Source organism: Pristis pectinata, chromosome 3, assembly GCF_009764475.1.
Source record: "Pristis pectinata isolate sPriPec2 chromosome 3, sPriPec2.1.pri, whole genome shotgun sequence".
NCBI classification, from domain to species: Eukaryota; Metazoa; Chordata; class Chondrichthyes; order Rhinopristiformes; family Pristidae; genus Pristis; species Pristis pectinata.
This window is the reverse complement of record NC_067407.1, coordinates 108,619,439-108,644,445: the sequence shown is the minus strand read 5'-3', so window position 1 is coordinate 108,644,445 and position 25,007 is coordinate 108,619,439. Positions and strand designations below refer to the sequence as shown.

General features: G+C 39.4%; 1 protein-coding gene across 3 annotated transcripts in view; it reads left to right on the top strand.

The window, feature by feature from the left end:
* LOC127568481 (tyrosine-protein phosphatase non-receptor type 14-like) overlaps nt 1–25,007 on the top strand; it is a 211,366-nt gene that overhangs the window by 574 nt on the left and 185,785 nt on the right. For all 3 annotated transcript variants that reach the window (XM_052012283.1, XM_052012281.1, XM_052012282.1), the window contains exon 2: nt 6,467–6,591. The gene's annotated coding sequence lies outside the window, so the exon portion shown is untranslated. The remainder of the gene's footprint in view (nt 1–6,466; nt 6,592–25,007) is intronic.

Below are 25,007 nucleotides of genomic sequence, written 5' to 3'. Positions count from 1 at the left end.
AGATGAAGTGGAAGGTGAAAAGTGGCCCTTTGCTCGACCCCAGTTCTCCACTTGTCCTTTGATAGAGCCAGTCAGACGTGCCTCTCTGTGCGGCTGCACTGCCAACGGTCCCGGCAGCCTGATCGTTCTGCACGTCCCTTGCTTTAGTCTTCCGAGATGCGGGCTTTCAGACCAGGTCGCGGCAGCCTTCTATTCCACCATGTGTCTCTTGAACTTCCTAAAGTGCTTGCACAGGGAACGATGACTGCATCCCTGCACAAAGTTAACTTCGGCCCGTGCTTTGTTACAACACGTTTAAAGAGACCGTCTGGCGTTTCGCTGGGCGATCTAGGTAGTAGAACAAACGAGAGGATGCTGTGCCTTCTGAAATAATTACTCTTAATCGTTACCTTAGTGGCAAAGATATTTATTTAAAATGCTAAGCTGTTGAACATCTTAACATTATGGAAAAAAAATAAAACTGAGAGATGAAGGTGACTGCGTAGGACTCCGAGATTGTGAATAAACAATCAAAGAATTGAGCTTGTCGGAGGAATCAGATACTCTCACAAACCATGAAAGCAAAACGTGAAACAACATTGTAGTTCCAATAAATTGCATGAACTCTGCCGATTTCATTAAAGAGCTGCCAGTTTAAAACTTGACCGTGTCCTGGTTTTCCCGATAGAAGTATTGAAACAAAGGATATTGTTACCTTTGAGCTAGCACTTGGGATGAATGCCTCTTGATAAGAACCTGCATTTTTACAATATTATTTTAACGTCATAGAAATAATCACAGCAAATGATAAATATTTGGAATAAAACTTTCATCTACAGTTGTTTCTCTAGAATTGTCACGCTATACCTTTTTACACTTGTTAATTTCATAAACGCAGGCAAGCTAAAACTTAAAATGATATGTGGCATTCATCATATTCAGCTACAGTGTAAGCAATCTGATCTGAATTCCTACTTGTGCTCTGATCCACTCAATGTAGTAATTAACTGTAATGGAAATGCAATTTGAAACATATGACCTGTGGGCATGTCTGGGTTCAAATTCTGAGGAAATGTGCGATACAAGCACGAGATTAAATTAACCTTGGGTTAATGCTGTCACATTTTCAAAGGTGGTCCACTGGGTTGTAGAAGTCATTGGTTTGGGCAATGGTACATGCGTTATTAAAAAATGTTGGAGAATTTGATAGAAATAAGATTAAACACAATGCTCAATGCAGTTGTTGCTTACGTACCAGAATAATATTTTCTGCATGGGATCATAGTCACTTTTAACAAAACCTGTGTAATAAGGATATTTTTAATGATCTTCTAGATGATTTTTATGTTTGATAGCTTCATAATTAATGTGAAAACGAAAAAGATAACATTCTATTTCAAATAGATAAAGTCAACATCTTGGGATCACTATGTGACTCCCTGCCACATAAATAGGTCAAAGGCTGTGTCCCCTGAGGCAAGAGACTTGTCTCCTAACGTCTTCAAGTCATTGTGCCCTGTAGATAGTGCAATATTCAATCCCATTTACAGCTCCTTGGAAAATGAAACGGTAAAATCTAGACAGCATTCAGCTATGGGTGGCAATAACACTTGGTAAGTGTTAGAAGAAGACCACCTCCAACAAGATCGAGTCTAAACATTTACCCTTGACATTCAGTGTATGACCATTGACCAAGAACTCAATAGATTAGTTACATAACTGAGATACAAGATTCTGCAGATGCTGGAATCTGGAGAAAAAGTGCTGGAGGAACTCGACAGGTCAACCAGCATCTGTGGAGAGAAATAAACAGTTGACGTTTTGGGTCGAGGCCCAGTCCTAACGAAGGGTCTCAACTGGAAACGTCGACTGTTTATTTCCCTCCATGGATGCTATTTGACCTGCTGAGTTCCTCCAGTACTTTTTTTGTGTGTGTTAGTTACATAACAGCTGTGGCTGCAAGAGCAGGTCAGAGGCTTGGTATCTTGTGGCAAATGATGCACCTCTTGATACTTCAAAACCTTTTTCCCACCATCCAGTAGGGACATTTCAGGAACATTAGTTAGTGCAAATTCTGCAACACACATGAAACTCCCTCCACCACCACCACCGTGCTCTGGCTGCAGTGTGCATAACATCTACAAAATTCACTGCATTTCCTTACCTAAGTTGCTCTTCCAAACCTGTGACATCTATCGAGAAGGGCAAGTACCGTAGCTGCATTGGGAACACCACATAAGAAATGCATCCCTTGAAATAACACAGTCCTGACTTAGAAAAAAAATAGAATTATGATAATATGGCACCCTTGGGACTTTGGTAGTACTGGACTAGCAGGTTTTTTTGGACTATTAGGTGTTATTCCTGTTGATACCCAAATACACTTTTATTTCACTTTACATGTTACACAGTAGTGAACCTGGTGAGGTTAAAGGGAGCAGGAAGTAAACAAGCAGTCCTGACTAGGGCTCCAGCTACAAACATACACAGGATTATGATCCCTAGTGTTTGATCTCAGCCCTGGCTCCATCTGCAGAACTGGCCCATTGTCCAGTCCTTGCCTCTGGCTGCGCTGGATGCCCAGTTCATGTTCTGGACTACGAGTGAGCCAGATGCTGAACCTTCAGGGTTTATGAACAATTGGATTCTGGATTATTGGAGGTTTACTTTATATTGCCATTCATTCACTGGGTCTGAATCCTGGAATTCCTTACCTGACAGCATTACACGATGCCTTTATTAGGAGGACTACAACACTTCAAGTTGTTTCACCATTACTTCCTTGAGCAATCGGGGATGGACAATAAATGCTGGCCTTGTCAGTGATGCCTGCATCCTGTTTTCAAAAAAAATATAAACTCAGAATGAAGGACTACACTGCACCTACTTGCAATGCAGCACCAAAAATCCTCAAAAAGCTCACTACTATTCAGAACAAAGCAGCCTGCTTGGTTGCTAACCCATTCATCACTATAACCATTAATTCCCTCCATCACCAGCATAACATGATTTCAGTATGTACGAACTGCAAAGTACCCTGCATTTGCTCAACAAAGTTACTCCAACAGCACCTCCCATATTCAGAACCTGTACCACTAAGGAAGACAAAAGCAGCATCGGCAGGTTCGCTTCCAGTTCACTCATCATTCCAATGTGGAAATTATTTACTGTTTCATTGTTGCTATGTATAAATTCTATTTAACAATGCTGTGGGAATACCAGAGGGACTGCAGTGATTTAAGGCAGCAGCTCACAGCCACCACTACCAGGGCAGTTAGGTCTCAGCAATAAGCTGTGACTGTGTCGGGGCCCCACACGCATGTGAAAATTAATGTTTGCTAGTTTAAAACTACAGTGGAATATCTTCAGCTTTTCTTGACTAGCTTGTAAAATTTAATCACTGAAATTTATTCAAGACAATAAACAAATATTACAATAATATTTACAATTAGAATAAAGGCTTTGACTTCAATATAAATTTAATGGTTAGTGAATTTTCTTCAAGCTGACATATATCTGAATGAAAGAAAACTAATTTGCTTGTTTTGATAAAGCTCCTTTTCATGGTCTTGGGTTGACCTAAGGTGGGTTAACTATAAATTCTATAATGTTGCCACTGTTGTTACATAGCAAAGTCAATAACCATTGGTACAACAATCTCTTACAAACAGTGGTATAATAACAACCAGATAGTCTATTTGGATGTTTCCTTTTATTTTGTTCAGATTGGCTTTCATTTTCTTCTACTTATAAATGCACTATCTGTTCCTAGGTCATAACTAATATCCTGGTAATCGGCTATTAATAGCTTTAGAGACCTCCATTTGAGAGTCTCCTGTCAGGTTATTCCTCTCTCCTATTGAAATGATATAACTTCATCACCACTGTAATCAATGTAGATCAGATTTAGAGCCTAACATTTAGCTATCAGCAATAGCTCTGTGATATCACACTTGCTTCTGAGTTAAATGGTATTAATGTATAACATAGGTTCTCACTTCAGTGCTGTACCATGAGGGAGCTGCAGAGTCTTTATTCTCTTTTTATGAGATGTCAAACCAATGGTCTATCTGTCCTTTCAAGCAGATGTAAAAAATTTCATAAAGGCACAATTTAGCTGTGTAGCATTAGGATGTATCAGCTGTGCAAAACACAATATTGTTGCAAGTTATTGCTCATGTGATTCAGATAATGTTGTTCAGCTCATTTTTTTAGTGTACCTTAGATGCCATAAGGTGAACTGTGACACTCTTCATGGAGAGGGTACTCTGGCAATTAACCCATTATTGTCCTTGATCTGTTTGAAGGCATTTGAGTTTTTTAAGTTTATTTTGGTTTAGAGCACAGAGAGAAACTGTTTTGAGAACTACTTAAACTTAATTTACTTTGAACTTTTTACTTTGAAATTATAATGACATCAGGCTTGTTTTGTTCATATCAGGTAGAATAGACCCACAGCAGCCTTTAAAGAAAGAGCCTTTATGCAACCTCTTTTGTGACCTCGAGACGTCCCAGAGAACTACATGGCCAACAAAGTACTTCTGAAGTGTAGTCATTGTTGTTACGCAGGAAGTGTGGGAGGCAGTTTGTGCGTGACTGTGTTCCACAAACAGTAGTGTGATAGCAAGCAGATAAAAATGGCACTAGAAGTGAGCCAATATCAAATTGGAAAGTGTCTTAGGCAGAAGTTCAGCTTTGTATTGACGTTACTTGGTGAAAGTCAGATGCAACATTCTGCAAAGCTCCTGGTAGTCAACGGATGACCAAACCACTTGCTAATCAGATTCCTTCAATCAATAATTACTGCTCAATGCATTAAAGGGTGAATGAAGTGTGGACATAGGCCACCACTTCTCTAAATTGTATCTTAAGTGTTTCATAATGAAGCTGTGCACTATGACATTTGTTGATTTGTGCTATTCTCAATGGACATTATGTACAATCTGATACAAAAAGTATTATAGGTTAGGAGTGCAGGTTTCCTTTTTATTTTTTGGCAGACAAAATTGCTTGGCTTAAGTTCAGTTTTCCAGGCGATTGTGCTGTTAGTTGATTGTAGCAAAAACTTGGCTCTCTTATAAGATATTGCAGAACCTGACATGGATTTAGATAGTTTTCAAACTGTAAATGTGCCCCATAGGTTCAGGCTAGTTCCAGGGAAGGGATGAATATAGAAACAGAAAATGGCAAATCACATTGTAGCACCGAGAAAGGAGGCAAAATTTCCTTGTCTAGGCTTTGTTGTCCTCCTGGGGTTTTGGTTTAAATTGATGGTGTGGTGAAGTGGTGCTGCTGTTTTCGGAACTCCAGTGACCTTGGTTCATTTCTGACCTCCGGTGCTCTATGTAAGTAGTTATCTCACATATTCCGGGTGCTCCGGTTTCCTCCCACATTCCAAAGACGTACAGGTTAGGAAGTTGCAGACATGTTGCGTTGGCGCCGGAAGCGTGGTGACACTTGCGTGCTGCCCCCAGAACACTCGACGCAAAAGATGTATTTCACTGTGTGTTTTGATGTACATGTTACTAATAAAGAAATCTTATCAAAGTCATGAGAATTAGTAGGTTAATTGACCACTGTAATATGGGCAGTCAACCACCCTCACGAGATAAGCTGCCAATTTCATTCAAACACCCTAACCCTCCCTGTTTTCTGATTACTCCAGCCTCTGGTTGTGACCTGGGGACCTACTTGTCTGGCAGCTCAGCCAAACAACCTTTCATTTTTGCTGGCTTCAGCTAGAAATGAGTGATTTAAAATAAAAATGCTTCTCAGGTCTGCCACTTAAATTCGACAGGCGCTGAGGGAAACGTGTTCTTCTGACCTTTCTGTAGTCCAATGTGATTAGAAAGAAAAATGGGCATATATTATCACAGAGAAATGATGTAGGTGTGAATGGAAATTCCTCCCTATTTGTTTTCTCAACCTGCAGTAAATGATACTGGCTGCGTGTTGTGCCACCGTTTTGAAAATTAGTTCCATTAACTTCATACAGCATGGTTAATGTCATTGACTGCTAAGCATAATATATAAAGTCAATGGAACTGAATGGATGTCTTGGCCAGTGGATTTAAAACAGCACCAGCTGAATTTGATTCACATATCAATTATATATTTATAATATCCATCCTAATTATTAAGGTAACTTTTTGACTATAATAAGAAATTGGTGAGAATTTGAGTTAAGATTATTTTTCTTTACTTGCCTCAGCCCTGCTTTTGCCAGCTGCATTGGCGATTTCATGAATATCTGTTCAATCTGCATTTCTCCCATGTGCTCCGCACACCCACATGCACCTTCAGAGGCTAGACCCAACGTGAACTGGAGAGGGATAGTCAAAGAATGTTCCACTGCAAATCACACTTGTTTGGTTGTCGGAAGTACAAAGCAACATACATTTGTATCCCATTGACAGCATCTGCTGCAATGTTAATCTCAGCAGATTGCTGAATTTGAAATTAATACGGAGCCTGCTTGTTTTAACAGGTATAAACACCAGCTGGTGCTACATTCAACACATGCTTTGTTCACCAGCACAAGAGGGCCTCTAACAAGGCTGGTTCTGAATTGAAATTGGAAGTTGGAAGCTCTTCATTGTTGAACTTCTGGAGGTGAGCATATGTTAGTTTTAGTTCTCACCAACGTGCTTGAAGATGAGAGCCTGTGGTTAGTGCTGAGGTTTTGGCTCATTTGGGAAGACTACCATTTGGGATTACCTGTTTTTATGAGGGACCTTTGAACTACCAGGTCAGTTTGTATTTTAGTTATTTTAGTGCATGTTGATCTTGAAATAGGAGCAGAACAATGAAAGAAAATTATGCCGGAAAGACTTAAGATGGAGGAACCAATATTCTTAAAATTCTCAGTAATTTCAGCAGTGTGATCTGGATGATCGTGAGTGTTTTCATTTTCCACTTTTCATTATGTTGAATAATGGAGGTTCCCACTAGTTGTGAACCTAAATAGTTTTTTTAAAATTTTATTTACAGCATGGTAACAGGCCCTTCTGACCCAACGAGTCCGCGCTGCCCATTTTAAACCCAAATTAACCTACCCTTACGTCTTTGCACTGTGGGAGGAAACCGGAGCACCCGGAGGAAACCCATGGAGACACGGGAGAACGTACAAAGTCTTTACAGACAGCGACAGGAATCGAAACCCGATCGCTGGCGCTGTAATAGCGTCGCGCTAACCGCTACGCTACCGTGCCGTACCACAAAAAATGGCAGTTACAGTACAATTTTTTGTGTACTTGATGTTTAAGCATTTGTGAAAACCCAAATACAGGCAATTGAAAAATTGAGTGACTGTGAAAGTGGTGAACATTTATAAAACTTCTAAGATCCAGAGTGGGTTGCAACCTGTATTGTCTTAACAAGGATTAATGCCATAGCTTTTGAGTCGGAAATATTTTGCAACAGAGCTTAAAACAAAGGTAATTGCCAAAAGACTACAATTTATAAACAAGTGATAACCTTTTTCAGAGAAAAAAAACAATGGGGAACTTTTTAATCAGTTCTTTGATTATCAAAATAGAAATAACTTTTTCTGTTTAAATTGAAGTAAAAACTTGCATTATTACATAATCTAGGAAGTAGATCTTAATCTATTACATTTTTTTATCATCTTTTACATTTTTTTTTAATGTTAATATTTTCCCGGATTTAGCACATTGAATATTTATTAGTTTCATGTTGTGCTTTACATTTCTTTGATGCTGGTTGTGGCAAAAGTACTTTGGATGGCAAGAAAGTAATTTAATGGTGCAGTATGTTTTTTATGCATTACAAAAGTGAATGCAAAATTTATTAGTAAATATGCAATGTGAGATTGAGTTGTTTACTTTTGTGTGTTGGTATTGGTTTATTATTGTCACTTGTGCTGAAGTACAGTGAAAAACTTGTCTTGCATACTGTTCATACAGATCAATTTATTATATAGTGCATTGAGGTAGTACAGGGTTAACACAATAACAGAAAACAGAGTAAAGTGACACAGCTACAGGGAAGTGTATTGCAGGCAGACTATAAGGTGCAAGGTCAGACAAGGTAGATTGTGAGGTCAAGAGTCCATCTCATCGTATAAGGGAACCGTTCAATAGTCTTATCACAGTGGGATAGAAGCTGTCCTTGAGCCTGGTGGTATGTGCCCTCAGGCTCCTGTATCTTCTACCTGGTGGGAGAGGAGAGAAGAGAGAATGATCCAGGTGGGTGGGGTCTTTGATTATGCTGGCTGCTTCACCAAGGCAGCAAGAGGTATAGATAGAATCCATGGAAGAGAGGCTGGTTTCCATGATGTGCTGGGCTGTGTCCACAACTCTCTGCAGTTTCTTGCAGTTGCCACACCAAGCTGTGATGCATCCAGATAGGATGCTTTCCGAGGTGCATCGATAAAAGTTGGTGAGTGTCAAAGGGGACTTGCCAAATTTCTTTAGCCTCCTGAGGAAGTAGAGGAGCTGGTGAGCTTTCTTGGCCATGGTGTTGATGCGGTTGAGCTCGGACAGGCTATTGGTGATGTTCACTCCTAGGAACGTGAAGTTCTCAACCCTCTCGACCTCAGCATTGTTGATGTACACAGAAGCATGTGCACTGCCCCCTTCCCTGAAGTCAATGACCATCTCTTTTGTTGACATGTATGTAATACACCTATGCACAGAAGCTGTTGTTGTGCAGCAAGGACTTAAGTCGGCATACTGTGCAGGCTTGACATGGCTGCTGTAACATTGAAGTCTGCATAAAGGTTGCAGAAATAGCATGGACCTCACACAGAAAGAAAACAGTCTTATCAGGAGAGTTGAAGGCTGTTTGAGCAGGAGCTCAAGGTCCTTTGCATGAACTGATTTTGCAAAGTCCATCACTGAAGATGATCATGGAATCTTCTTAGATGGACCAAATGACTCCATGCGTTCCCAGCAAGGCTGCTGCCTTTCTTTGATGGGGTCTCTGATAGTTCTGATTCTGCCTCTTCGTGTTCTCCTCAATGTCTGACATCTGTTGAAGAAGATGAATGCCTAATGCATGGCCACCTCGGCCACACCAAGCAGAAGGTCACCTGATTTAGTCCTGCTTCTTGCAGAAGCCATTCTTATTACCAACATTTGTATTAAGAAATGCCACAATGGCAGAATATTTCTGAGTAATTTGAGCTTTCTGGTTGTCCTTGGAATTAAGTGTGATTATTGTTTGTAATTGTGCTGATAATCTGGGAATTGCACCACATATGTACTGGTTTTCTTGCATGTCAGGCAGGTAAGAAAATCTCACCTGTAGCTCCCAAAGGAGAAAGTCTTAGTCCAGTGCACAGCAATATTTTGACATAGTCCTTCATGTGATTTATAATTTTCAACCTGAAGTGCTCATTTGTTGGGTTGTTCAAAGTTTGCAGTCCACACATCATGGCCTATTTCCACATAGCAATATTGATGCATTTATCCCAGTCTGCTAAGTAGCTAACAGTAGTGGACTATGCTAGTCCATCTATGCACTACATATTTCAATCTCTATTTCATTATACACCACATATTTCTAAAAATGTCTGAAGTTATCTCATCCTGCTCAATCTGTCTTTTTAAGACCAATGTCAAATCAGATTAACCTTCAAAGTAGTGATAGGGCTGAACAGTGCTATTCTCCTAATGTTATTTCTGTTATCATTACGCTGAGCACACAGTAAATTGGATGGTTTTCATATGAATTGTAACTCTCCACGTAACTATATCAATACCATATAAAGGTCATGATTATGATCCAGTGAACAAACCTTCCCACCAAAACATTCTATAAAGCAACTGATCAAGAAAAGATTATTGACTTTTAAACAGTCCTGTTCAATATATGATAATGAAGAGAAATAGATACAAATGAAATGTTAATACGGAGTACACCACTGAGATAAAACATAGACTAAAGTGTAACTTTATCTTGCATGTAATTATTTTTGTTTAAAACGATGTATTCACCTCCAGGTTGTGCATGTTGCGAATTTGGTCAGTATTTTTTGACTATCCCTAATTGAAGAAATTGCCTATAGCCAACCTTCTTAAATCTCTTGTGGTCTTTCTGGTGATGGTACTTCCATGGTGCTATTAGATATGGAGTTCCAGGATTTAGATGATGAAGGAATGGTAATGTGTTTTCAAGTCGGACTAATATACTGCCTTGTTAATCTTGGTGGTAGAGGTTATGAATTTCAGTAATGCTGTTGGAATAGTGTAGGCAAGTAACTGCAGTAGATTTCATAGATAGTACCCACAACAGCCACCATGTGCTGTGGTGGAGGAAATGAATGTTTAGAGGGGTACTAATCAAGTGACTGCTTTGTTCTAGATGGTGTTGAGCTACATGTGGAGATACACTCATCCAAGCAAGAGGAGAATATTCAATCAGTCTTGATGTGCCTTGTAGATGGCGTAAAGACTTTGGATGTCAGAAGTTGAGTCATTCAACTCTGACCTCTTCATTAGTATTTATGTGGCTGCTTCAGTTTCTGGTTCATGATGACTTCAGGATGTTGATGGTGGGAGACTCGATAATGATAATGCCATTGAATGTTTTGGCTAGGTGGTTAGGTTCTTGATTGTTGGAGATGGCTGTTGCCTGGCACTGTGTGATACGAGTCTTATGCATATTGCTTGCCACTTATCAGCCTATACATTCATGTCTAAGTCTTGCTTCCTGTAGGCATGAACTGCTTCATTTGCTCAGCAGTTGCAAATTGAAGACAGTGCAATTATCAGTGAACATTCCCATCCTGACCTTGAAGGAAGGAAGGTAATCGATGAAGCAACTGCAGATGACTGGGCTCGGGATTCTTTCCTGAGAAATTGTCGCAGCAAAATCCTGGGGTTGGGATGATTCACCTCTAACCAGAGCTATATTCCTTTGTCCAAGATCTGACTCAAACCAACGGAGGGTCTTCCCCTTCATTTTCATTGAGTTAAATTTTCCCAGAGCTCTTTCACGGCACAAATGCTTGGATAATGTCTTTGTCAAAGGCACTCATTTTCATTTCAACCGTGGTGCTCAGTTCTTTTATCCATCTTTGGACAAGGTTGTAATGGGGTCTGGAGCCAAGTTGTCCTGGCCAATAGCCAGACTGAGCTTTGATGCAGAGCTTATTGGTCAGTGAGTGCTGTTTTTCAGTTATCAACACCATCTTAATCACTGATTGAGAGTAAAGAGATGAGATGATAAATAGCATGATTGAATTTGTCACGCTTTTTGGTGGATAGGATGCACCTGGGTGATTTTCCACATTATCAGAGAGATGACAATTTTGCAAATATATTGAAGCAACTTGGCTGGAGGTACTGCTTGCTATAGAGCACAATTCTTCAGCGCCATTGACATATCTAGTGCTTTCAGCTATTTCATGATATCACATGGACTGAATAGAATTTGCTGAAGACTGGCTTCTTTGATGATGGGGCCTTGGGAGGAAGCCAAAATGGTTCATTTAATTGGCTGCTCTAGCCAAACATGGTTGAAAGTGCATCAGCCTTGCCTTTGGCATCTGTTTGCTGTACTCCATTATGTTGGGTGGGGATATTCTTCCAGTTTCCTCCCCTTGTTGGCTGTTTATTGTCCACTGCTAGTCGTGACTAGATATGGCAGGACTATAGGGTTTTGAATCATTGGTTGTGGCATCCTCTAGCTCTTTCTATTGCAAGTTGTGTTTGCTACATTAACAGACGTGTATCCCTATATTGCAGCTTTATCAGGTTGGAACTAATTTTTAGGTGCTGTTCCTGGCATGGCTTTGACTGAACTGGAATTGACTTCTTGTTTGATGGTGATAGTAGAAAATGGAATTTGTTGGGAAACTAAGATTACAAACTAAGGTAAAGTGTTGTGTTGCTCACAGCAGCCATATCATTTCTGAGCCCCAATTTATTAGCATAACAGTAACACAACAAAGTATGGTGTCCTTGGAGTGAAACTGGGACTTTTCACACTACAGAGTTCTTGTGGAAACAATGATTTGACCCACTCACTGTCAGTAGTTACTCTGCTTGTGAACAAGTTGTTCGAATCACACTTACCCACCTTGTTCCCATATTCTTTAAGCTTTTTTTTCATCCAACTAGTTGATCCAATCTCGAATTTTGGTGTAGTTTCAGGCTTGAATCACTAACTCTGTAGGTGGGTTCTTCACTTCTTGGGGAAGGAGCTTCAAGTTGAGGTTTGCATGGGTATAAAATTGAAACCTGACCAGAACCTAACCTGACTACAGCCAATCTGGACCTGACCTGAGCCGAAGGAGTTGTTCTGTTTTTAATGCTCTTCCCGATCTGAAATTGGATCAGGTAGCCAGGCTCTGCAGTAAAGCTATGCAAAGAGGAATGGAAACCACTTCCGGTGCTGCCTGCACATTCCTGGGTATTCACATCCTACAGTACTGACCCATTGTGCATCTTTTCCTCAAAGAATCAGCTTAGCCTGATCTGACCTGAACCCAAGGGCTTAATTTTTTTGATACCTGATCCAAACTTGACACTTCAGTTGAATCCTGTTGGGGTCACGTCAGATAACAAGACTTTAGCTCCAAAATGGGATGCTTGCACCTATAAGTTCAGGGTTAATTCAACCATCTGTGACAGGCTTTGTAATTTGATACCTGAACTAGACAAATTCAGACCACTCTAGGTTAATGGCTCAAGCAGTTAGTCTGGACTACACAAAGAACTGAAATTTCTCCCATTTGGTTTCCAGTAACCCTGCAAGCAAATGCCCTAATATTAGAATGGTTATCCTTGAATGAGCTGTGGGAAGCTTACTAATGTTTCAATGCTTATAAAATGTGTGGTACTAAACTTCAGCAATGCCCGCCTCACAATGAATGGCTCCTGAATCTTGGCTCTTTCACCTGAGCTTAATCTTGCAGGGCTTGTGTAAAACAGGTGTGTTCTTTTAGAATGAACCTGCATTCTTTATCAGGTGTTGCTTAGGAACATGGCTTCCTATCTTAAGTGTGATGTTGGTTTCTGTGGATGACTATTTGATTAAAAAAAAACTTATAAAGACTATCAGGAATACAAATATGATACATTTTGTGAATCTTTAAATGGTTAATGTAAGAATACACCTTGTGATGTAGGCTTGGGTTTCAGCCCCTGGTGTCACATGGTTTGTTGCTCACATCTGGGCCCCTAAAATTTTGTTTGTTGTATTCTAATTCACTAACTTTAGCTCGAAATTCATCCAAAGACACAATCGATGGTTTTGTGCCTGACAGTTTCACTCATAGTAAATAATATCTGGAGAAATAAGCAACAAATAAATGTGCTAAAATTAAAAAAAAACAGAAATACTGGAAATACTCAGCAGGTCAGGTTGCATGTGTGGGAAGAGAAACGGAGCTAACGTTTCCGGTTGTAGAGCTTTTGTCCGATGCTGGGGGCTGATGTGGGGAGAGGCGGTGAGAATTGAATATTTTTGATCGTTTTCCACTTGCTGTATCAATCACGTTCCTAAGACTTCAAATCTGCATTGGCCAGAGAATTTCCCATTAATTTACTGCAAAAACCTTCCCTTTAGCCAGTAGTTTTCAAACTGGGGATCCCCAGGAATTTGACAGAGGCATCGGTTTTCCAGGTTAGTCCACTTGGAAGACATTATATGGGAGATCCCCTACAACAAGACTAACAGTCAGGCTTGAAACTTGCTACTTTAAACCAACAGTAAAAACATCAAAAATGACAGCTGTGCCACTACATCATTTAATATTGCATCGAAATGGCGAATGAGATAAGATCTTTGCAGTGGTTCTTTATATACTGTACTGGTCACTGGAAATTCAAATGCATTGTTGGAGACCAAATATTAAAAAGCCAAAAAAATTTAAATATTTGTTTCCTGATTGGTTGCAGTTACTTTAATGATTTTTCTAATGCTAAGAAGAATGTAAATTTTCTCGAACAATGAATGCATTTATGTTTAGACAGATTTAGATTAAGTTTTTTTGGTAAAGATTTTACTTGTAGTATTGAACTTCTATCACGTGGTGTATTTTGTACCCTAGTAGACTGCAAACTGTAGTGTAATTCTATTTCAGCAGGTAAATAAAACACAACCTATTGGGAGTTGTCCTTGGGGATTCCCAACTTATTGCTCAGCTGGGTATTGCACAGTGCACAGTAAAACTGAGCTGTTCAGCTCAGAAGTGACTCAAGGTTTCTGTTACATTAACTAATATACCACTGGTATCAATCTTTCCAAATGTGAAAGTCTACCACACTTTCCAATCCTGAATTGATTCCCTCATGGCTCCTATCGTAAAATATGCATGTTTGGATGTTGGGTGAGAGAACTGCTGTTATGCCCCCGACAATAATACACCCAGAAAGAAAAGCCTACTGAGGATAATCATTATCCAGGTTCGTATTTGAAGAATAGGAAGTTGAGCAAGGTAATAGTTTGAATATTGGATCCATGGAACTATATTTCGGTGAGCATCCATGCCATCGGGCAAAAGTGGGGATGAATTCTATCTTCAGTTTGTATTATTTGGAATTAGTTGTTTATGATATTTCAAATTGATATATTAGATGAAATAGATAAACAGTAAAATAAAATAAACATTTCTACCAGGCACACGTCAGGAGTATGATGGAGTACTTTCCACTTGCTGGATGAGTGTAGCTACAAGGACAAAGCAGCACACTTGATTAGCGCCCAGTCAACCATCCTAAACATTCAGTTCTCCCATCACAGTGGCTCTAGTGTATACCATCTACAAAATGCACTGTAATCATTGACAGCACTTCCTTGACCCAGGACCTCTATTGACAAGGGTAGCAGGCACACTATATCCAAAAGGGAAAGGGTGACAGGCATACCGGATAGCTAACACCTGCAGATTTTTCTCCAACTTGCACGCTATCCTGACTTGGAAATGTATCAATAGTCCTTCATTGTCGTTAGTTCTAAACACTGATACACACTAATCAACGGCATTGCAGGAGAACCTTCACCAAAAGGACTACATTGTGTCAGAATTACCTCCACTTTCTCAAGTGCAGTGAGGGATGGGCAATAAAAGCTGTCTTGCGAGTGACATCCAAATCCTAAAAAATGATTGGGCAAAAAAAAAGGAGGAGATTCAATAAGATCAGTGGAATAATTGTTTTGAATTGTGTGTGAGTACGGAACATAGGGATATTAACAGCCAATTAATGCTTTACTTCCAAGAGTGTTAGGAAGTATTTCTTTACATAGGGATAATTGAAGCAAGTAACACTGATGCTCTTAGAGCAGAGCTTATTGCGTACGTGAAGGAGAATAGAGGAAAGGAAGCCACAGTAAGAAGAAGTAATACAAATGGCGGAAGGTGGCAACTTATTTGGGATACAAACTTTGGTATAGACTGGTTGGGCAGAATGGTTCTTTTAAGTGTTGTAGAATCTTTGAAATTCTATATAATTGTAAACAGAGTAAAAAGTTCTTCAAAGTTTAAATATCAAGATTTAAAGTGCAGTTCCAGTTTGTAGACTTGGATGTTTTCATTCTCATCTATTGGCAAGGCAAATAATTTAATTGTCTGAGGTGCCATTCTGTTATAGTATTGTCACATGTTGTTAAAAGGAGCTTTCAGTGGTGATGGGATTGTATTTTACACTAATCATGTCAGGTCAGTTTCTCTTGTCAATCCTCATGTGAGTTAACATTTTTTCTTTCACTTTGCAAGTGCTTAAGATTATATAAATATATAAACTTCCACAACACATTCTCAGATAAGAACATTGGTGAGGAAATATGTGACTTCATTGACACGAACATCTTTAGGATAATAGATATCAGTAACCAGAATTTTAGTTTTGAAATCATTATTCATTCCCTTCTGATGTTCTGTTACTATTTACAACTTTTGACCTTTTCTGATTTGTATATTTCACTATCACATCTTCTGAAACTTGATCCTTTTAATTCTCTTTGAACATAGTAATTAAAGTACTGGTAACTGAAGTAAATTTCCTAGTTACTGTATTTGGTCCAGCACTTTAATGATATCATGATTCTTTGGTGTTAATTCTTTGTGTTTAGATTCTTTTTGAGAAGCTTTTTTGTTCTTTTACACTCTGATATAGATGATTAAGGTAGATGCTTTTCTTGACCAGTTTACAGTTAATTTGCATTTAACTCAACGGTTCATTGTGCAGCATTTAATTTCTTTAACCCTGGGCACGTTTTATTGGCAGATTGCCAGTATTCGCAGAAAAGACCATGTCTGCTTTTGCTCATTTTGGATGATGTGCATTTGTCGTTGATCAGCGTTTCACCTCCTGACTGTAATCATAGTTTGTCGTACTTAACGTTGCTAAGTAGATTAAAATAGACAGTTTTGGAAGCAAAAGAAAATGTTAACTATTCATTGTAAGGGTGGTGGAAGCAAGAGAAGCAATAGGATTGGCTTTCAATATGTGGATGTAGATGATCTATTTTCTTAGAATTTTATTAGTGGAACTTATTCAAAATATGCCAAATATTTTTGGTAGCGAAGAAATAGAGGAGAGATTTGCCTTGTTAAAAAGAGGTTGATGGGGACTTTCTAATGGAATCAAGCTTTTATATTTGATCTGCAAGAAGAAAAAGGGTAATATTAAAATGATCCCAACTGTGAAGGCCCTGAAAGTAATATCGTAATTTTGTTTTGAGTTCCAGTCCTGCTGTAAATTAAAAGCTATAGTTTGTTTTTTTTTGTTGTGCCTCTGAAGTGGTTTGTCCTGCATGTGAAATAGAAGTAGTGATAGGCCATTCAGCCCCTCATACCTGCTCCACCATTCAATAAGATCATGGCTGATCTATTACCTCAGTGCCACTTTGCTCCACTAATCCCATATCCCTTGATTCCCTTAACATAAAAATCTACATATCTCTTGATTATCCTCAGTGACTGAGCCTCCATAACCCTTTTTGGCAGTGAATTCCTAAGGTATGTTGTATTCTAGGAGGAGAAATTTTTTTCTCATCTCTGTCCTTGAATGGCCATCCTCTTATTTTGACAGCATAGTCATGCAAAACATCACTATCCATCTTGAGAAACCCCGTAAGAATTCTGTACGTTTCAATGAGATTCCTCTTTCTGCTCAATCGCTCCTCATATGACAAATCTGCCATTCCTAGGATTCAGTATGACAATCTGTGCTGCACTCCATCGATCTTAAGTATATCTTCCATTAAATGGGGAGACCAGAGCCATACACAATAATTCTTGTCACCCTATATAATCGGAGCTTGGTGTCCACTCTTGCACTAAAATCCTTGTTTGATTTGAGTGGTCATCTTTTAGTGTATTATCGTTTAATACAGTGTTGTTTATGCTGTACAATCTTAGGAGATCAATATAACTTTTGATTTGTTATAAATGACTTTGAATATGGATGTATTACATCATGCCATTTTTTTGTGTTGTGGTTGGTTTCCTTATTTTGCTCTTTATTCCCTGCATTACAAATCAGTCTCAGAATCTATCTGTCATTCTATATTTCTTTAACTCCAACTTTCATATTCCCTTTCTCTCATTTGCTTTTAGTCTCTATTCTTTTCCTCCCACTTTTCTGATCAACTAAAGAAATCACAAACCATCTTAACTCGAGAAAAACATTTGATATTACCATTTTCCCCAGCACTTCTGACCATTCAGAATTTTAGATTGTCATTTTTTTTAGTTTTGTGTCTCACGCACACAGAGCAAACGGAGACCTCTTCCCTCCTTATTATTGGCTCCTTCCACTGTTTGTGCTTGGTTTCCATGTGCCCTCACTGAAGGGACTCAGTGCTCAGTGGATTCTCAGAAGCTTCTCTTCAAAGTTGAGCTGACTTGGACCAGTTTGTAGTTTTTTAAACACGCTTTGAAACCTTCTTTGAACCATGCCTTTTTTGACTGCAGCAGTGCAGCTGGCTTCTCAAGGGATGGGAATATTTTACTCTAAGGGACCACGCTTACAACAATTACAGCTTTATAACTTTGGGCATCTCCCCTGCTGGCTCTGTTTATAAACTTAATCCACAATGAGATTTGGATTCATGTGGTCAACATTCATACCCAGCATTTACTGGCTTCTGCTGCCTTAACTTAGAAAGAATAAATCAATTACCTTACACATGCATACGTGGATTTGGATCTCTTGCATACTGAGTGTAAATGAGCATCCAAATAAAAATAGGAGCCAAAGGATATTTTACCTGAAATTTAAAAATATTAGCATAAGAATCAGTTTACAACTTGTGTACGAGTGCTACAAAGCAATATTCCTCGACTTTGATCTCTCTGGCCACCACTTACAAAAATCCTTTGATGAATATATACACCACTCTTCTCTTTGTTTTATAAAAAAGGATGCTAATTGTATTGATCTGAACAGCCCACTTTGAATTTTCATGCATATTCCTTGGCTTTCAAATGCACCACTGCAATAGCACTTATCACTGATGTAACATGAGATTTATTTCAAGTAATCTTCAAGATCTTAAACACCTCTTTGGCACTCAGGCAAGGTACAGGCGTGATGGGAAGATTCTCTCACCTCTAACTTGTGACTCCCACCTGTTTTGCTACTGTTGTCAGCATATCTTTTAAAATTTTAGTCAAATTTTCTAAAGTTTATGCCACCCTTTGTCCATATTCCCCCATGTAAAAAGTTATGATGCATTGCACAATATTCTACCATAAAATTCTTTTATAGCACATCAGAACTGTAGAACTTCTAAAGTCCCTTAAACTTGGCATCAAGTAATCATTAATTCAACTATATTTTTCATTTGGTGGAATCTCTGTAATGTGGGGCTTATTCATTTTGTTTTTGCCAAGTAAAAGTAAATGCAGATGTTTAAACATTCAACTCAAATTTCTCTTACCTATTTTTTCTTCCATGCACTTCTGTGAAGTGCCTGAGGGTATTCTTCTGTTAAATGTATAAACAGTTGTACATTGTTGTAATTACTAAAGCATTGACCCTATTGTTAAAGCTACCTCAGAAGATATTGTCGGTTACTTTTTATTTAGCTCAGTTCTGTGCCTTTTAACTTCTTGTCTAGAAGCTATTAACTATCTATGCTAGTCTATTCTTTTGCTGTTTCCAATCTAGGTATGTTTCCACCATGCATTTGTCATTGCCTCTTCTATTCTGCCTGTTACTTCTGCAAGTATTTGTTCCACCTCCACTAATGTGCAAGAAGGAGCTTTTTCAACCATAATTTTTAAACTGCACTGAATATGTATACATCCAAGTTGTTTAGAATTTCAAGTTGCTTTAACTTACTATTGAAACCACATCCCCATTTCCTTGAACAGTGGAAAAGGAAAAATTGAACCAGGATTTTATTACTGATTGATGGGAACACCCTGTTGAAAATCACTTGTATGCAAATGTTTGGTGAAGACACAGATTGTTCAAGCTGCGATGACTTTCACAGTCAACTAGTCATTGCCATTCATCTCTGGGCTCTCACATGAAGGATTAGCATTTGGGAGATACCAGTGCTTGTGTGTAAGAGTGCATCCTGTGAGCTGCAGCACTGCAGGCAGAGTAAACTGGGAGCAGAGGGTTTTAGAATTGCTGGTAATTCCTTATTGCTTGGTAATCATTATTTTAAAACTTTTGGGTTGTATTTGTAACATTTAAAGAAGGCTATGTCCTGGTTATAAAAGCATATTGATTTCCCGAGTCATTGCAACCCTTTAGTACTTTAGCAACCTTTTAGATCCAATTTCTAAGAAAAATTAAAATGTAAATGAAAATCAGGGACCTTTCATGTGAATAGCAAAGTCTTGTGGATTTTTTTTTAATATTCATTCATGGATGTGGGCTTTGCAGGCTGAACCAGCATTTAATTGCCCATTCCTAGTTGCCCTTGAGGAGGTGGTGGTGACTCACTTTCTTGAACTGCTGCAGTTATACCCACAATGCTGTTAGGGAGAGGGTTCCAGTATTTCCGAGTCAGGATGGTGTGTGGCTAGGAAGGCAACTTCCAGGCAGTTGTGCTTCCATGCTTTTGCTGTCCCTGCCCTTCTAGCTGGTAGAGGTTGTGGGTTTGGAAGGTCTAAGGAGTTGCTGCAGTGCATCCTGTAGATGGTACAAACTGATACTACTGTGCATCGATGGCAGAGCGAGTGAATGGTTGTGGATTGGCGCTTATCAAGTCGGCTGTATGGTGTTGAGCTTCTTGTGTGTGTTGAAGCTGCACTCATCCAGGCAAGTGGAGCGTGTTCCATCACACTCCTGACTTGAGCCTTGTAGATGGTGGACTGGCTTTGGCGAGTTGGGTGGCGAGTTATGTACCGCAAGATTCCTATCCTCTGACCTGCTCTTGTAGCCAAATTGTGTATATGGATACTCAATTCAGTTTCTGGTCAATGATAAACTGCAGGATATTGGTAGTGCAGGATTCAGTGATGGTAATGCCATTGAATGTCGGGGGGGGGGGAAATAGCTGGATTTTCTCTTGTTGGACATTGCCATTGCCTGGCACATGTGTAGCATGAATGTTACTTGCCACCTGTCAGCCCAGGCCTGGATATTGTCAAGGTTTTGCAGCATTTGTTTGTGGACTGTTTCATTACTGAGGAGTCATGATGGTGCTGAACATTGTGCAGTCCAGGCAATGTCCCTACTTCTGACTTTGTGCTTGAAGGAAGGTCATTGAAGCAGCTGAAGGTGGTTGGGCCAAGGACACTACCCTGAGGAACTTCTGTAGAGATGTCCTGTGGCTGACATGATTGACCTCCAATCAGCACAGCCATCTTCCTTTGTGCTAGGTATGATTCCAACCAGTGGAGTGTATTCCTGCTGATTCCCATTGACTCCAGTTGAGCCAGGGCTCCTTGATGCCATGCTTGATCAAATGCCACCTTGACGTCAAGGGCAGTTACTCTCACTTCACCTCTGGAGTTCAGCTCTTTTGTCCATGTTTGGACCAAGACTGTAATGAGGTCAGGAGCTGAGTGACTTTGGCAGAACCCAAACTGAGCTTCTGTGAGCATGTTGTTGCTGAGCAAGTGCCACTTGATAGCACCGTCAATCAGCCCTTCCATCACTTTGCTGATGATCAAGAGTAGACTAATGGGATGGTTATTGGCCAGGTTGGATTTGTCCTGCTTCTTGAAGACAGAAGAATTTTCCACACTGTCAGGTTGTAGTAAGGGTATGGCAAGTTCTGGAGTACAAATCTTTAGTACTTTTGCCAGAATGTTGTCAGGGCCCATAGCCTTTGCTAAATCCAGTACCTTTAACCATTTCTTGATACCACATGAAGTGAATCGAATTGGCTGAAGACTGGCATCTGTCATGCTGGGAACCACTGGAGGAGGCCGAGATGGATCATCCACTCAGCACTCCTGGCTGAAGGTTCATGCACATGCTTCAGCTTTCTCTTCTGCACTGATGTGCTGGGCTCCCCCATCATTGATATTTGTGGAGCTTGCTGCTCCAGTGAGTTGCCCTACCCCAGACCAACATCCTGAAGAAGGGTCCTGACCCGAAACGTTGACCTTTTCTCCATGGATGCTTGCCTGACCTGCTGAGTTTCTCCAGCGTCATTGTGTTTTTCATCTAGTTTCCAGCATCTGCAGTCCTTTGTTCCTCCAACATCCCCAGTATTGAGGCTCGAAAGTACACTCAGCCATCTCTGATTCTGCTTGCATGCCTGTCATCAGACTCCTGAAACAGAGTGTGCTCTGTCATGGCCACAGATTACTAGATGCCAAAGGAAACAAACCAAGGATGTTTCCAAAGCCTTGTTGGAAAAACTGTAATGTTCGCACTACTGTGGTTTTTATTCCAATTTTGTTTTTGTGCAGCTGTAATATTTCAAGTAGAATTCTTAATTGGTACAAGACACGACACCTTGGCGTAGAAATGTTACGGCATAGCATGGCATATATAAACAGTTGGCAATAGAATTTGATGAGCAAACTGAAAGTACTTCATGTTTTGTGAAATAGGGCAAAGTATTTCCTGGTGCCTGACATGTAGGTGTATGGACATGTACAGTTGCCGCTGTTGATGTCAACATGTGTCGAAATGCTTCTTGCCATGGTATGTTGGCATTTATTGCCAGAGTACGAGAGATCTCTTTCTCCAGTTATATAGGGTGCCCTGGTGAGAATGCACCCAGAATATTCTGTTTCACCTAACCTGTGGATGAATATATGTGTGATAGAGTACATGTAGTGAAGGTTCACCAGGCTGATTCTTGGTTTGTTATATTAGGAGAGATTCAGCAGATTACGTCTGTACTCTCTTGAGCTTACAAGAATGAGGGGTGATCTCGTTGAAATATACAAAATACTCCTGGAGCTTGACACGGTGAATGGGGGGGATGCTTCCCCCAGATGGGGTGTTGAGAAACCTGGATCACAGACTCAGAATAAGGGGTTAGCCATTCAGAACACAGATGAAAAGAAATTTCCTCACTGAATATTTTGAGTTCTCTAAGGTTGTGGAGGCTCAGTCACTGAGTATGTTCAAGACAGAGATCAATAGGTTTATGAAAATTAAGGAAATTGAGGGTTGTGGGTCTCTTGCAGGGAATTGTCACTCAGATAAGCCCCATCTTCTTGAATGGCAGAGCAGAAACCAGGGGCTGAATGGCCTACTCCTGCTTCAATTTCTTGTGCTTTTGCATTCTGCTAAATTCATCTGTACCTGCAGAAGTGCAATGAACCTTTGCTGGGCTGGCCCATGTACAATTCATGTGCTGGCATGCAGCATATCAGAGGTTTCACATGCCTTTCTCGGCATGGAGGAATTTTGAGGCTCACCCTCAAACCCGTGTGAAATGCATGGATATCACATAAAAACATCAAAACATTAAAACATCAAGGACTGCTTGCGTATTGTTCGGATTCTTTTATTCAATATGCGCTTTTATTTCGGACTTGCATTGTAAATTTTGAACGTCTTGAATAAAAAAGAGCTGTTTAATCAAAGCCTATTCAGCATATAAAAATATCTTTAAACCACACAGTGAATATTTAGCAGACTGATACCTTTGTGTTGTAATTTGTGGCACACTGTTTCTGGGCACACAGCTTTGTACAGTTAAACAGCTTCATAAACCTGGTCGTAGAAATAAAACCATAGTCATCATAATTCCTGTCCCCAGGGTCCCTATTTGCTTCACCAGTGCCATGCCTTTGCCAATAGAAATATTGGTATTGGTTTATTATTGTCACTTGTACTGAGGTACAGTGAAAAGCTTCCAGGAAATGGAAAAAATACTGAGCTGCAGCATAGACAATTATTTTATGTTAAGGAATAATATTTTCACTGCCTCCCTCCTAACGAAATAGGAAGTTAATGTTAAACAATTGGCAAATTTGAGATTTTAGCTGGAGATTATGCTTGAGGATTTGTTTACTTGTTCAATGGAGTATCTAGTTTGGTTACAGTTTATTTCTAAGCTTCAGCCAACTTGTCTGATAAATGATTTGTGATCCTTAATGTCAGAGACACACGCATTTTGCTTATTGCCCTTTGGAATAAATTAATGCAAAAGGTAAGATTTTAAAGAGATCCAGGGTATTGTTAATTGAATGGCATGGCAGGAGTTTAGATTACTTTGCAGAAAATAAACTGGGATTGAATGAGGAGTGGAGAATTGGGAGCAGAGGCACAGAGAACCAGTTATATGATGCTTTTTCTGAGAATTGTCAGATGCCATTTTGGCCTGAGGTAATTTTATGTACAGCTCCCTTAGAGCAGCAGCAAAGTTTGAGATTCCTCAGTGAAATAATTGTCAAGAATCAACAATATCCCTATCCTTGTACTCCTGTCATGCCAATTAGAGATGTTAAAGTGCATTTTAACACTGCACATTTAAATGAACAGCTTAATTTATTTGCATTTTAGCTAGCTGACATGCGGGTTGTTTGATTTTTATATGATGTGTTAAGGATGAATTATCTTGCCAAATGCAGCTGAGTAAACCATTGCATAAGACAATTTCAAATCCCTACTGAGTGATTCATGTTGTATGGTTTACATGACCTACTGGTGATGAACAAACAAAAACAACAGTTTGTGTTTATTTGTTGCCTTAAATGTGGTCAGATTGCCCATTATGTTTCACAAGGGACTAATAAGACAATTAGTACAAAAGAAGGAAGTGCTGAGACAAGTTAGGGAAGTAGGATTATTAACTACATTATTGATATAACATTTAAAATGTTTGAATTTAAAAAAATTGAATATTTGGAATTGATTAAAAAGTAGCTTGGGTAAAAAAAATCTGTAGTGGATTTTATATAATTGATGCAGGTGCAATATAGAATGATAAATTCTCTTTTGCTTCTTTGCTGTTTTATGCTGCGCTGTCTTTCACTATATGTTTCTTTTTCACGCTTTATCTTTCATCCCCTCATTCATTTTGTTTTGTCTCTTTCTCTTCCCCTCCCTTCCACCGCACCCCCCACCCCTCTCTCCCCCTCTCTCAGTGTTTGACTCTGATTTTTAATGACCACCATCCCATTCACTGGTATCTTCGAATTACAGTGTTTCATGTTTTAAAAGTATAGCTCTAGGGGACTTTCAAATTGCTTCTGTGGGTCATGACCTAACGTATCCCTATTATGGGGTGGAGTTGATGGGAGGCAAAGCTATATAGAGATGTTAGCACTTCTGGCAAAATCATTAACAACCAATGATAGAAATTAAATGTCCAGAAATTTATCCTTGGATGTTTGCACTAAACATGTAGTGTAGCAGTGTATGTGTGTTGTTTACTTCTGAAATTTGTGTCTGAAATTCGGTTCCATTTGGAACTGAAGGTTGGAAGTGCACCTTTGTGAATATCGTCATAGATCCTTAAGGTAAAGTAGTGCACCAGAATTTCTTGTGCTAGAAATTCTTTTGCATAGCTCAGTGATAATGGTGCTGTGAGACTTATGTTACGTACCAGCAACAATAGAAACACAACAAGCCATGTATAAGTGTTAGAATCTATTTATTAATAACTACTTGTAATAATAAGAGAAATAAAAATGTTAGATATTAAACATTGACCCCAAAAATAAACTCGAAGTGTGTGTG